Here is a 12,917-nt window from a genome sequence, read left to right on the forward strand (position 1 = left end):
TAGTCCAGCTAGACTATATTTGGTCTCTCTAGGGCAACTAAAGTCCCACTAAATAGATTGAGCCAACACTTAGTCCAACTAGACTATATTTGGTCTCTCTAGGGCAACTAAAGTCCCGCTAAATGGATTGAGCCAACACTTAGTCCAGCTAGACTATATTTGGTCTCTCTAGGATAACTAAAGTCCTGCTAAACTTTAAATGGCTAGGCTTCTAATACTACCATAACAGGTAAGGGACGAGCTGACACTTAGCCATCTAGACTACTTCAAGCAAATTCAAGGCCAATATTCCATAAATAGCAAAACAGGGATTTCAACAAATATATTATTTCATAAAGATTCAAGCATCAAAATCTAGCTAAAAGCGTGCAAAGTAAAAAATATGGAAAGCACGGGGAGAACATATGAAGAACATGGGAAAACAAGCAAAAAATATGAAGAACATGAAGAACAAAGGTAAAAACCAAAAACCTTACCTTAAATATCAAAAGCAAGCAAAATCCCTCCACAAGTTGCTCCAAGTCCTCACAACACAAGTGAGGGGTCTTCACTCCTTTATATAGGGGTTGGGCTACAAAAGGAGTGGATCACACCAACTCACATGTCACATCACCATGTAGTACTATTACACCCACAAAATTTACTTTGTCATAAATGTGCCATATAGTTGTTGAGACCCCCCCCCCCCCCCCCCCCCCCCACAAAAAACTATTTAATTATATGACACTTGAACAGATTTGTTCACACACATACATGTATACTACACATGATAGATGTACACATATTTAACAAATTATAGGTGTACACATACGCATATAATTATATATACATATACCCACATATATATATAAGTATTTACAAACATATTTATATTTATACATATCTATATCTATATAATAAAAGAGGAGGGTATCTTTTTAGAATATACCCTCCTCACTTAGTGGCTAGGATTTATCCCCACAGATTTGTCTAGGACGGTTCAGATTTAATTTGGGAGATGCTTTTTTTTTTCAACCTCACCCTCCCCCAAACACATTCCCGCCCAAACGCACTCTCTCTCTCTAGCTCTCTGTCTTTCACTTTTTCCTCTTCACGGTTTCTCCCTCCTCATCTTTCTCGCACAAAAGTTGTGGGTCTCGGCCTCTGCTTCTCTCATCTTCTTCGCGGGTAACGCTTCCTAAAAAGTATCTCTTTCTCTCTCCCTCTCTCTAGGGTTTTGATTTTGTTTTTAGATTTTCAATTAATATAGTACATCATCTAGGGTTTTGATTTTTTTTTTCAGTTTTCAAGTAATATAGTACATCATCTAGGGTTGTGATTTTGTTTTTCAGTTTTCAAGTAATATAGTACATCATCTAGGGTTGTGATTTTGTTTTTCAGTTTTCAAGTAATATAGTACATCATCTAGGGTTGTGATTTTGTTTTAAGTCTCTATCTAGGGTTTTGATTTTGTTTGAGAAACTTTGAGTTTTGATTTTTGTTAGTAGCAATTAATTCCATAGTGTTCCATTTTGATTTTCATGTGATTTTTCATATGTGTTATTTGAGTAGCTTTTAGATTGATAATAATTGTAGTTTATTGCTTAAGAGTAGCTTCTAGATTGATAATAGTTGGCTAAGACTCTGAAGTCTTACCTTCTGAGTTTGTATAAACTATAATAGTTGGCTAAGTCTCTGAAGTCTTACCTTCTGAGTTTGTATAAACTATAAACGAGGGTGTAGCACATTTATTTGCTGGCTAACACCACTTCCAAACATAGATTTTCGAGATACAATATGACAGCTTATTCGCTGGCTAACACCACTTCATTGTCTTGCAAGAAAAAAATAATTCTCATGGTTAAATTGATTTTCGAGAAGATTATATGAGAAAATAGTTGAACCTAAGAAAGTTGTATAATATATTGTTTGTTTTCAAATGGTTAAATTGATTTCCGAGAAGAACTTCATATTCCTCCTCATTATTTATATCTTTCTAAATGTTTAGCATCCCTAATTTAATTGAATTTTTGTTGCCTTATTGATGATGAACTTCACTAATTTGACTATGAATCTGATTATGAACATTTGGGTATTTCAACAGTTACTAAAGTAATATTTACAGCTCCAAGATCAGATGATTGATATGTTTTACCAAAAAGGAGTTGAGCATGGGCAAAGGAGAAGAAGTTTTGCATATGTAAGTCCTTCTACTGATCTTGCTTTGTTTTTGTCTATCTGAGTGGTTATTAACATACTTCATGTTCATAGCACAATTAGGGTTTTGATGATTAATCATTTTTGCCAAATTTTTTTGCCTCTTTGACTCTACAGTTTTGGTGAATTCTTTGCATGTTAAGGTTCAATTGCCACTTTCGCAGGTAAAAATTTTGTCATTCTATATAGTGACATCTCTGTGAAAAGAAAAAAAATATGTTTCACTAATTGTTTAGAAGAAAAAAATGCTTAGCTTAATGTGTAGAAGAAAAAAAAATGCTTAATGGGCATCTCTGTGAGAAGATGAATCAATAAGGATATTAGTATCCCATCAATCCTCTCATAAGAAAAACTTCATATTCGTGAATTCTTTGTCTATTGAAGTTCGCTCCAACTTCGTCGTTTATTGCAATTGTCGCAGGTAAAACTTTGTCATTCTTGCCATATTAGATCTCTCAATCGACAAAACGCAATAATTCTCTCTCACACAGGTATCTCTCTTTATTGATGTAGGGTTTTCAAGGTAGCAGTTCCAGGTATCTCTCTTTGAGACTTAGTGTACCACATTGTTGGGCCAGAAGTTAGTCCAAACGAATCGGGTAAATATCCGAGGAGAAGACCCATGGCTTACTAGCCGATATCTTTAGTGCTGCCAATCGAGTAAATCTTCTCTACCTTTTTTTTTTTTTGGGCCTTACCTATTCTCCGTCACTGAGGTTGATAATCTATATTATCACTAAAATCGTTGTAAATGAAGAACAAACAGAGGCCAACAAGAGCTCAAGTAAGTTCTATCTACGAGCTCAATCATTTATCATTTCCTAATATATCTCAAGGTTTGTTCATTGTAGTTTGCTCATTGTAGTTTTGCCTTTTACTTTAATAATTTTTATTTTCTAATATAGCTCGTTGTCTTTCCCTCACATTTTCACATCGGTCTCTCCCTTTCTTATCTTTCTCGCATAGAAGTTGTTGTTCCACACTTTTCATTTTCAGAAGAAGTTTAAATGCCGAACGAGTATAACCCCGGGATCGACTTTTGTTTTGTTCCACTATCCACTTGCGCGGCTAGCTGACTTTCCTACTATTTGAAAGTCGGAACAAAGGTAACGAAGAACAGCCTGCTGCCCTTTTCATCAAATGTGGGCAGGTAATACGTGTGTCGTTAGGTAATTAGGAAGTAATTTTGGTAACGAAGCCTTATTTTTTAAAAAACAAATTTAAATTCTGGCTACATTGAAATCTGTTAAACGTCATCCTTTGATAGAAAAAAAACATAAACGTTTTCAATTTATCAATCTGTGTCGATCTTAGTTTGATTTGTTATGTCTTTGTTTTTTGTTACTTTTCTTTTCGCGTTTCTTCATCGATTTCCATTCTTTTTTTCAAGTAGATTTGTTATTTTCAATTGTGATTATATTCTTTTAATCATACCTGTAATTCCATTACTTTGATGGATGCTTGCATCAGTCTAGGGCATTAACAAATCTCTCTTTGGACTTTGATGGATGCTTAGACTCTCCCACTGAACCCCCACAGGTATCTCTTTCCCCTCTTTCTTTCTCTCCCTCTATGTCGAGTTAAGGCTTCAACTTTGTCGAGCACCTAAGATTTTCAACTTTCACGTCATCAAGAGCATCTCCAATGCCACATAAGATTGAGGAGGGGATATCTCAGGTATTTTCTTATTGTACAAGACATCCCGCTGTTTTGTAATTATGCCCAAACAGTAGTAATAAAAGAAGAATAACACTATCACTTTGTTGTTTTGCCACCATTTTGGTTCTTTCGGGGTAGTCAAACTTGGGAGAAACCAATTTAAATGATTGAGACTTACACTATGCTGATTTTAGGGTTTGAAAAAGGTACAACGTCGGCACAACTTAATAGATTCACAGGTAAATAACTGTCAAATCTCCTCTCAACCCCGTATATCTCTCTCATCGCAGGTATCTCTCTAGATCTATCTATCGAGTTAGGGATCTGCCGCTTGCTGTCACTCTATATATATCTTTCTATCGAGTTAGGGCTTTGATGTAGGTTGATGATTAATAGGGATATAGGACTTCGATTTAGTTTTTCTACTTAGTTTACTTTCAATATATTTTTTTTATATCATTTAGGTTGATGTAGGTTGATGATTAGTGGTAATCTAGGGGCTTGATTTAGTTTCAATCTGTTTTTGCGCTAAATGACATTTAACTTCTATCTATTTTTTATGTCATTAAGCAAAATCAACTTAATAGTTTCATCTGTTGCTTTGGCAAAATTGATGTATTAATTCTTTATGACTGGAATTAATACAATCTATGTATTAATTCAAAGTCAAAGGAAGAGAAGTCGTGAATATGGAAATCGATGGTGTGGAGGTAATTCAACTTTACTACGATTCAACAGTAAATGGGCATCTTTTGTGTTATCTTATAACTAGGTTGGTGGTTGTGTTATCTTATAACTTGGTTGGTGCAACTATAGCAAAGGATTTAGTGTTGGGTGGTTGGGAATTAAATTACCTGAGTATGTTTCAAGTTGTGAAAGCATAATTTCAAGAAGTTCCTCATTGTGCTTTTATCGCTCTTGGGGTTTTATCAAGAAAAAATTGATCCCGACTGGATCCTTCTTGAAATTATGCTTTCACAACTTGAAACATACTCAGGTAATTTAATTCCCAACCACCCAACACTAAATCCTTTGCTATAGTTGCACCAACCAAGTTATAAGATAACACAAAAGATGTCCATTTACTGTTGAATCATAGTAAAGTTGAATTACCTCCACACCATCGATTTCCATATTCACGACTTCTCTTCCTTTGACTTTGAATTAATACATAGATTGTATTAATTTCAGTCATAAAGAATTAATACATCAATTTTGCCAAAGCAACAGATGAAACTATTAAGTTGATTTTGCCTAATTACATAAAAATAGATAGAAGTTAAATGTCATTTAGCGCAAAAACAGATTGAAACTAAATCAAGCCCCTAAATTACCACTAATCATCAACCTACATAAACCTAAATGATATAAAAAAATATATTAAAAGTAAACTAAGTAGAAAAACTAAATCGAAGTCCTATATCCCTATTAATCATCAACCTACATCAAAGCGCTAACTCGATAGAAAGATATATATAGAGAGAGTGACGGCAAGCGGCAGATCCCTAACTCGATAGATAGATCAAGAGAGATACCTGCGATGAGAGAGATATACGGGGTTGAGAGGAGATTTGACAGTTATTTACCTGTGAATCTATTAAGTTGTGCCGACGTTGTACCTTTTTCAAACCCTAAAATCAGCATAGTGTAAGTCTCAAGCATTTAAATTGGTTTCTCCCATGTTTGACTACCCCGAAAGAAAGAGGGGAAAGTGATACCTGTGGGGGTTCAGTGGGAGAGTCTAAGCATCCATCAAAGTCCAAAGAGAGATTTGTTAATGCCCTAGACTGATGCAAGCATCCATCAAAGTAATGGAATTACAGGTATGATGAAAAGAATATAATCACAATTGAAAATAACAAATCTACTTGAAAAAAAGAATGGAAATCGATGAAGAAACGCGAAAAGAAAAGTAACAAAAAACAAAGACATAACAAATCAAACTAAGATCGACACAGATTGATAAATTGAAAACGTTTATGTTTATTTTCTATCAAAGGATGACGTTTAACAGAGTTCAATGTAGCCAGAATTTAAATTTGTTTTTTACAAAATAAGGCTTCGTTACCAAAATTACTTCCTAATTACCTAACGACACACGTATTACCTGCCCACATTTAATGAAAAGGGCAGCAGGCTGTTCTTCGTTACCTTGGTTCCGACTTTCAAATAGTAAGAAAGTCAGCTAGCCGCGCAAGTGGATAGTGGAACAAAACAAAAGTCTATCTCGGGGTTATACTCGTTCGCCATTTAAACTTCTTCTGAAAATGAAAAGTGTGGAACAACAACTTCTATGCGAGGAAGATAAGAAAGGGAGAGACCGATGTGAAAATGTGAGGGAAAGACAGCAAGCTATATTAGAAAATAAAAATTATTAAAGTAAAAGGCAAAACTACAATGAGCAAACTACAATGAACAAACCTTGAGATATATAGGAAATGATAAATGATTGAGCTCGTAGATAGAACTTACTTGAGCTCTTGTTGGCCTCTGTTTGTACTTCATTTCCAACGATTTTAGTGATAATATAGATTATCAACCTCAGTGACGGAGAATAGGTAAGACCAAAAAAAAAAAGGTAGAGAAGATTTACTCGATTGGCAGCACTGAAGATATCGGCTAGTAAGCCATGGGTCTTCTCCTCGGATATTTACTCGATTCGTTTGGACTAACTTCTGGCCCAACAATGTGGTACACTTAGTCTCAAAGAGAGATACCTGGAACTGCTACCTTGAAAACCCTACATCAAGAAAGAGAGATACCTGCGTGAGAGAGAATTATTGCGTTTTGTCGATTGAGAGATCTAATATGGCAAGAATGACAAAGTTTTACCTGCGACAATTGCAATAAACGACGAAGTTGGAGCGAACTTCAATAGACAAAGAATTCACGAATATGAAGTTTTTCTTATGAGAGGATTGATGAGATACTAATATCCTTATTGATTCATCTTCTCACAGAGATGCCCATTAAGCATTTTTTTTCTTCTAAACATTTAGCTAAGTATTTTTTTCTTCTAAACAATTAGCGAAATTTTTTTTTTTCTTTTCACAAAGATGTCACTATATAGAATGACAAAATTTTTACCTGCGAAAGTGGCAACTGAACCTTAACATGCAAAGAATTCACCAAAACTGTAGAGTCAAAGAGGCAAAAAAATTTGGCAAAAATGATTTATCATCAAAACCCTAATTGTGCTATGAACATGAAGTATGTTAATAACCACTCAGATAGACAAAAACAAAGCAAGATCAGTAGAAGGACTTACATAAGAAAAACTTCTTCTCCTTTGCCCATGCTCAACTCCTTTTTGGTAAAACATATCAATCATCTGATCTTGGAGCTGTAAATATTACTTTAGTAACTGTTGAAATACCCAAATGTTCATAATCAGATTCATAGTCAAATTAGTGAAGTTCATCATCAATAAGGCAACAAAAATGCAATTAAATTAGGGATGCTAAACATTTAGAAAGATATAAATAATGAGGAGGAATATGAAGTTCTTCTCGGAAATCAATTTAACCATTTGAAAACAAACAATATATTATACAACTTTCTTAGGTTCAACTATTTTCTCATATAATCTTCTCGGAAATCAATTTAACCATGAGAATTATTTTTTTCTTGCAAGACAATGAAGTGGTGTTAGCCAGCGAATAAGCTGTCATATTGTACCTCGAAAATCTATGTTTGGAAGTGGTGTTAGCCAACAAATAAATGGGCTACACCCTCGTTTATAGTTTATACAAACTCAGAAGGTAAGACTTCAGAGACTTAGCCAACTATTATAGTTTATACAAACTCAGAAGGTAAGACTTCAGAGACTTAGCCAACTATTATCAATCTAGAAGCTACTCTTAAGCAATAAACTACAACTATTATCAATCTAAAAGCTACTCAAATAACACATGAAAAATCACATGAAAATCAAAATGGAACACTATGGAATTAATTGCTACTAACAAAATCAACAAAACCTGGACTGCTACACTTGAGGAAGAAAATAAAAATCAAAACTCAAAGTTTCTCAAACAAAATCAAAACCCTAGATAGAGACTTAAAACAAAATCACAACCCTAGATGATGTACTATATTACTTGAAAACTGAAAAACAAAATCACAACCCTAGATGATGTACTATATTACTTGAAAACTGAAAAACAAAATCAAAACCCTAGATGATGTACTATATTAATTGAAAATCTAAAAACAAAATCAAAACCCTAGAGAGAGGGAGAGAGAAAGAGATACTTTCTAGGAAGCGTTACCCGCGAAGAAGATGAGAGAAGCAGAGGCCGAGACCCCCAACTTTTGTGCGAGAAAGATGAGGAGGGAGAAACCGTGATGAGGAAAAAGTGAAAGACAGAGAGCTAGAGAGAGAGTGCGTTTGGGCGGGAATGTGTTTGGGGGTGGGTGAGGTTGAAAAAAAAAGCATCTCCCAAATTAAATCTGAACCGTCCAAGACAAATCTGTGGGGATAAATCCTAGCCACTAAGTGAGGAGGGTATATTCTAAAAAGATACCCTCCTCTTTTATTATATAGATATATATACTATACTATACACACACACACACACAATAAAAAAAAGCGAGCTGCCTCTGGAGAGAATCAATCCTAAACTGCCTTAGGCAGTTTGGAAGGATTATCCTCCAAACCGCCCATGTGCGGTTTGGAAGAATTATCCTCCAAACTGCCTACGGGCAATTTGGAGGCATTACCCTCCAAAATGCCCATAGGCAGTTTGAAGGTTTTTTCCTTCACATCACTCTTCTCTAATTTTTCTTTAGCGACGATGTCTTGGTATGTCCAACATTCGTATAGAAAGTTGATCGATTAATTTTAGACTAACAAATGAAGCTTTGACATTTCTTGTAGCTAAATAATGGTCTCAAATTATCCGACGAACTACCAGGATCTTTAGGGTGACACAATAACGGTTGAAATTAACTGAACTATGACTCCAGTACGACACTTGACTTGGACGTTCCCTCGACGCTACCAACCTACTCTCTAAGTGAGGAAATCACTAACTTAGAGAGTGGGGGATAACCCCACGTACTCATTTGACGAAGTCGCTCTACAACCCCACGTCGCCTTAAGTACCGTTAGGCGATCTCAGACTACAAAGGGTTTAAAGTCGAGGCGGCGTAATCGTACGATTGAGTTGCTCCAAGCGACAGATCGACGGTCAAGAATGAGTTTCCCTTAGGGTTTGGGGTCACCTCGACCCCAATTATCTCGGATTTTATAGACTCCACGAGTCCATCAGTCGCCTATAAATAGAAGGAGACTCGGACTCCAAAGTCATCGAAGACCGACTAGAAAACTACTGAATACTCTTCTCTCTCTCTCCTTTACTATTTTCTGATCAGTGCTCTAGACGACGATAATCGACCTTCGAATTCCAGAAGACTTGAAGGGTAATCTTCTAGGGGATCACTCTAGACGACGATATTATATCTTCAAGCTCCATCACTCTCGAAGTCCTTCTAAAGTCCCTGTTACATCCCACTTCTCCATTATCCAGGATCTCTGATCGAGACGACCTCTCGACCTGCTCTAGGAGATCAATCCGACCAACTATCTCATAGAGTCGAAGCTCCGGCCACTCTACGAGTCTTGCCACCCTCCGACGATACAACACGGTGACACTCTCAGCATTCAGTCAATTAATATTTATCTTTTATAGTTTGCTGACTTGACCGTCGGAGTGCCCTTGGCAAGACACCATCCCGGTGTCCCCAAGACTTCACGGTTTTACTCGTTTTTGTCTGTCTACAGGTCGAACCGGAACTTCGTCTGTCTCGAGGTCTAAAGCTCAAGTTGTCGGTGGCCCACCAATCGACGATCTATTAATTGTGTGATTTTCTACCGTCCACAAAGAGCAAAGGGAGAAGGGAATCGATGGACAAGAACGGCTAGAAGGTGTACCAGCAGCACCAACCCCGTGATCGAAAGAAGAATCCCCTCATTCTGAGGCTCACCCTACGGAAGGCCGGTTGCCAATCACCCTCTAGGATCACCACCGTTTTGAAGAGAGAAGGAGAGACCTTTGCCGAAAGGAAGAACCCTTAGACCAATTGCGGAGCCTAGAATGGCATCTAACCCACTGCAATCTCGCGAGCTAGACCCAGAACTGGCACCCCGGGTCGCCACTCCCATCATTAGAAGCTCCACCTTTCGCCGCCACTATTGTCGGAAGAATATCTTTTGAAAGAACATCAAGTATAAACTGGAACAGCTAAGCCCTCAACGCTCCATCACCTACAACCCTAACTGGGAGGTCGACAAGGACAAGCTAAGAGGTATCAGCTATGTTTCGCCCCCAACACCAACAGATCAACCCTTGAATTTCCAAAGGAATGAGGGGGGTCCTCGTAAGCTAGGCCGATGTCTCACGCCCTAAACAGGGGAAGCAAAAGCGAGCCAACAACTTACAGACTTAATCTCGGAATCTCCCTAAAAGATCCCAGTCGGTTAAAGATCTTAAGTGTTTAAGCAAGTTTGGACTTCAAGAGTCTCAAAGGAGAAAGTATTTCCTCGAAGATTTATCACCTCGGCAGGATATCTACAAAGTATCCTTGAAAGTAGGAACTTCCTGCTATCTTAGATACGAGATAGACTCTAAGGGAAACCATAGATACGAATAAGAGAAAACTTCTCTCACGGTTAAATGGCAACCGCCTCACCTACGCCAATTATCACAGTCGGCCTAACATCGCCTATAAAAAGCCCCCCCCCCCATCGTCTTCCACAGGAAACGATCTCTCGACCAAAAAGATCCCCAGTTACACAGAGTTCCCATAACTCGCCCCCAAAAAGATCAATATATATTCATCCTTTTACTACAAAGAGCAACCTGGCTGTCGTGAGCGTCTGAGCGGTTTGCGAAACCTTTGCAGGTTTCCCCTAGGAATCAGGAGCTAGGAACAGAAGGAGGAGTAGGAGCAGAAGTACGGAGCTAGGGCTGGAGCTGGAATGAGGTGGAGAAAGAAGGAATCCAAATCAAATAACAGAATATTCGATAATAATGGACGCTGTCATGCATCAAGTCCATGTTTCATGCTGATATAACGGGAGGCCATTTTTTGACATCAGCACCTAAAAGTATTTTTCAGTAAAATGGCTACCCATATTATGACACTCGTTGATCCCTTGACTATTGATGGTGGGTTTGCCTTCGCAGGGTATCATATTTACCTTGGGACAATGCGGGTAGACCTATGCCAGAGGTCTACGCGTGTAAATTGTTTTGACATTCATTAATGCAATCCATCAACAAGATTCATAAGAGTATGATCAGTGAAGGATTCACTCACCCTGGACGGTGGGATTAAGGGCAGGGCCCTAGTCCGCTTAACTACGAAGAAATGGGGTCTTGGAATCACATTATCCAACCAAGGACGGTTTTCATTGCATAATGTGGCAAACTAGTTTTTTTGCTTGATAAGAAGTTTTAAACTTTGCTTTTTCTTTATTGTAGTTTTAATAGCATATTAGAAAATTAGTTTTCTAACCTTCGTTCAATCCTTGAGAAGGAGTTGAACGAAAGTAACTTTCTTGAGTGAAAAGGAACCGTTCTCAGATTCAAAATAAAGAAAACGTCCTAGAATACCCAATCCCAATGTTGACTCTTACCGGATAAGGTCAAAAGCCTTTGTAAGCAACCATAAAACGTTGTGTTTGGAAGAGTGATGGGCCTAAAAGGTTACATCTAAAAGGTCTCCATCCGCAATTATACGGGCGTCAAGTAGTATCTCAGTAAGACCGAGGTCAATCCACGGAGACTAAGTCAAAATTCTTAAACTTAGATCTAGCACGATTTTCTTCGAAATTTGTTTTGTAATGAGACGATAAAATAACAAACTTAGAAAAAACTACGAACAGATAATTAATGGAGAAACTTATTAGGAGAAAGTCTAGAGTATCGGAATCCACCTTAACATGTATGAAAAAATGACCTAGCCATTGACAACTTAAATCTTTTTTTATAACTCAAGAATGGGCAACCGATCGTACCAACCTCGGAAAATATTTACTTTTTGAATCAAAACCTACCACTAATGTTTTAATTTCAAAACAAATATTCAAGAGATGCTCCAACTATTACTTATCAAACCCTAAGCATAAGACATTAAAGACACTAAGTCTAAACATGTAACATCAAAGATGTAAGCATAATTAATGAATAAGATACTATGAAATAAGTGCGAAGAAATTAAAGTTATACTATCAAAGAACATCAAAGATATTCATTGTGAAAATGACATTCATCCATACACAATAAAGGGTTCATCCTAACCCTAGATGACAAGTTAGTTACACATGTTAGAACCAATATTGAGATTTAAATACAAATGAAAGTAAACACACATGATTTGGAATACTGAAAATCTCACCGAAAGTTATTTTCCCTCTGCTGCAGCCAAACGCAATCCTAAGAAAAACCCTTTTCCAGCAACTGGGAAAATAAATTTCCAGTAATAGTCCTAAACCTAACGAGGTCTTCTTTTACACTTTTTTTCCTCTCTCTGTTTTGTTCCAATTTCAATCCAGCAACATTAAACAAGTTGAAGAAGAAGATTATATTAGATCGAGAAAATAGAAAACAATTCTCTCTCTCAGCAAATTTCCCTCTCTCTCTCTCTCTTTGTTTCTCCCTTTCTCAGTTTCTCTCTCAACAAAGATCTCTCTCTTTATGTTTTTTTTTCTCTCTCTGACAAAAAGAAAAGAAAACAGAGGAAGAAGATGAAGATGATAATGGTTTCTCGTTCTTGTTCAGTTCCTCACCAAGAGTTAAAGATGCAACAGAAACTCCCTGACCGAGCTACTCTCTCTCTAATATTTATGTTCTAGTTGAGCTCTAAAGAGGATGATGTTCCCTCAAAGAGAAGATGCCCCTGATCAGTTGATGAAGCTCGGTTTTATATGCAATGGCCGACTCTCAACTCTCTCTAGATAAAATATCCCAGTCGAATCCCTCCTCGTCTCTCTCTAAACTGTAATCTTTATATAAGGTTAGAATCACTAAATCTCCAGCTCTATTTCCTATCATTCA

The 12,917-nt window shown here is 37.1% G+C and overlaps 2 long non-coding RNA genes across 7 annotated transcripts; one reads left to right on the top strand and one right to left on the bottom strand.

Annotated features, from left to right (window-relative positions):
* The first annotated feature begins 1,032 nt into the window (after positions 1-1,032).
* On the top strand, positions 1,033-4,810 carry LOC147567043 (uncharacterized). Of its 5 annotated transcripts, none has more exons than XR_015230659.1 (4): positions 1,035-1,167; positions 2,084-2,179; positions 2,314-2,617; positions 2,710-4,810. It is a non-coding gene; the product is annotated as an uncharacterized LOC147567043 (long non-coding RNA). The 5 variants fall into 5 exon arrangements; XR_015230658.1 differs by having other exon boundaries at positions 2,314-2,360; XR_015230661.1 differs by having other exon boundaries at positions 1,041-1,184.
* Positions 4,811-5,887: 1,077 nt separating this feature from the next.
* Positions 5,888-8,240, bottom strand: LOC147567044 (uncharacterized). Of its 2 annotated transcripts, none has more exons than XR_015237531.1 (4): positions 8,127-8,240; positions 7,124-7,219; positions 6,943-6,989; positions 5,888-6,595 (listed from the first exon to the last, which is right to left on the bottom strand). It is a non-coding gene; the product is annotated as an uncharacterized LOC147567044 (long non-coding RNA). The 2 variants fall into 2 exon arrangements; XR_015237530.1 differs by having other exon boundaries at positions 8,110-8,240.
* Between the last annotated feature and the right edge of the window lie 4,677 nt (positions 8,241-12,917).

Source organism: Eschscholzia californica, unplaced genomic scaffold (assembly GCF_041429995.1).
Source record: "Eschscholzia californica isolate CP2 unplaced genomic scaffold, dmEscCali1.0.p SCAF_1, whole genome shotgun sequence".
NCBI lineage: Eukaryota > Viridiplantae > Streptophyta > Magnoliopsida > Ranunculales > Papaveraceae > Eschscholzia > Eschscholzia californica.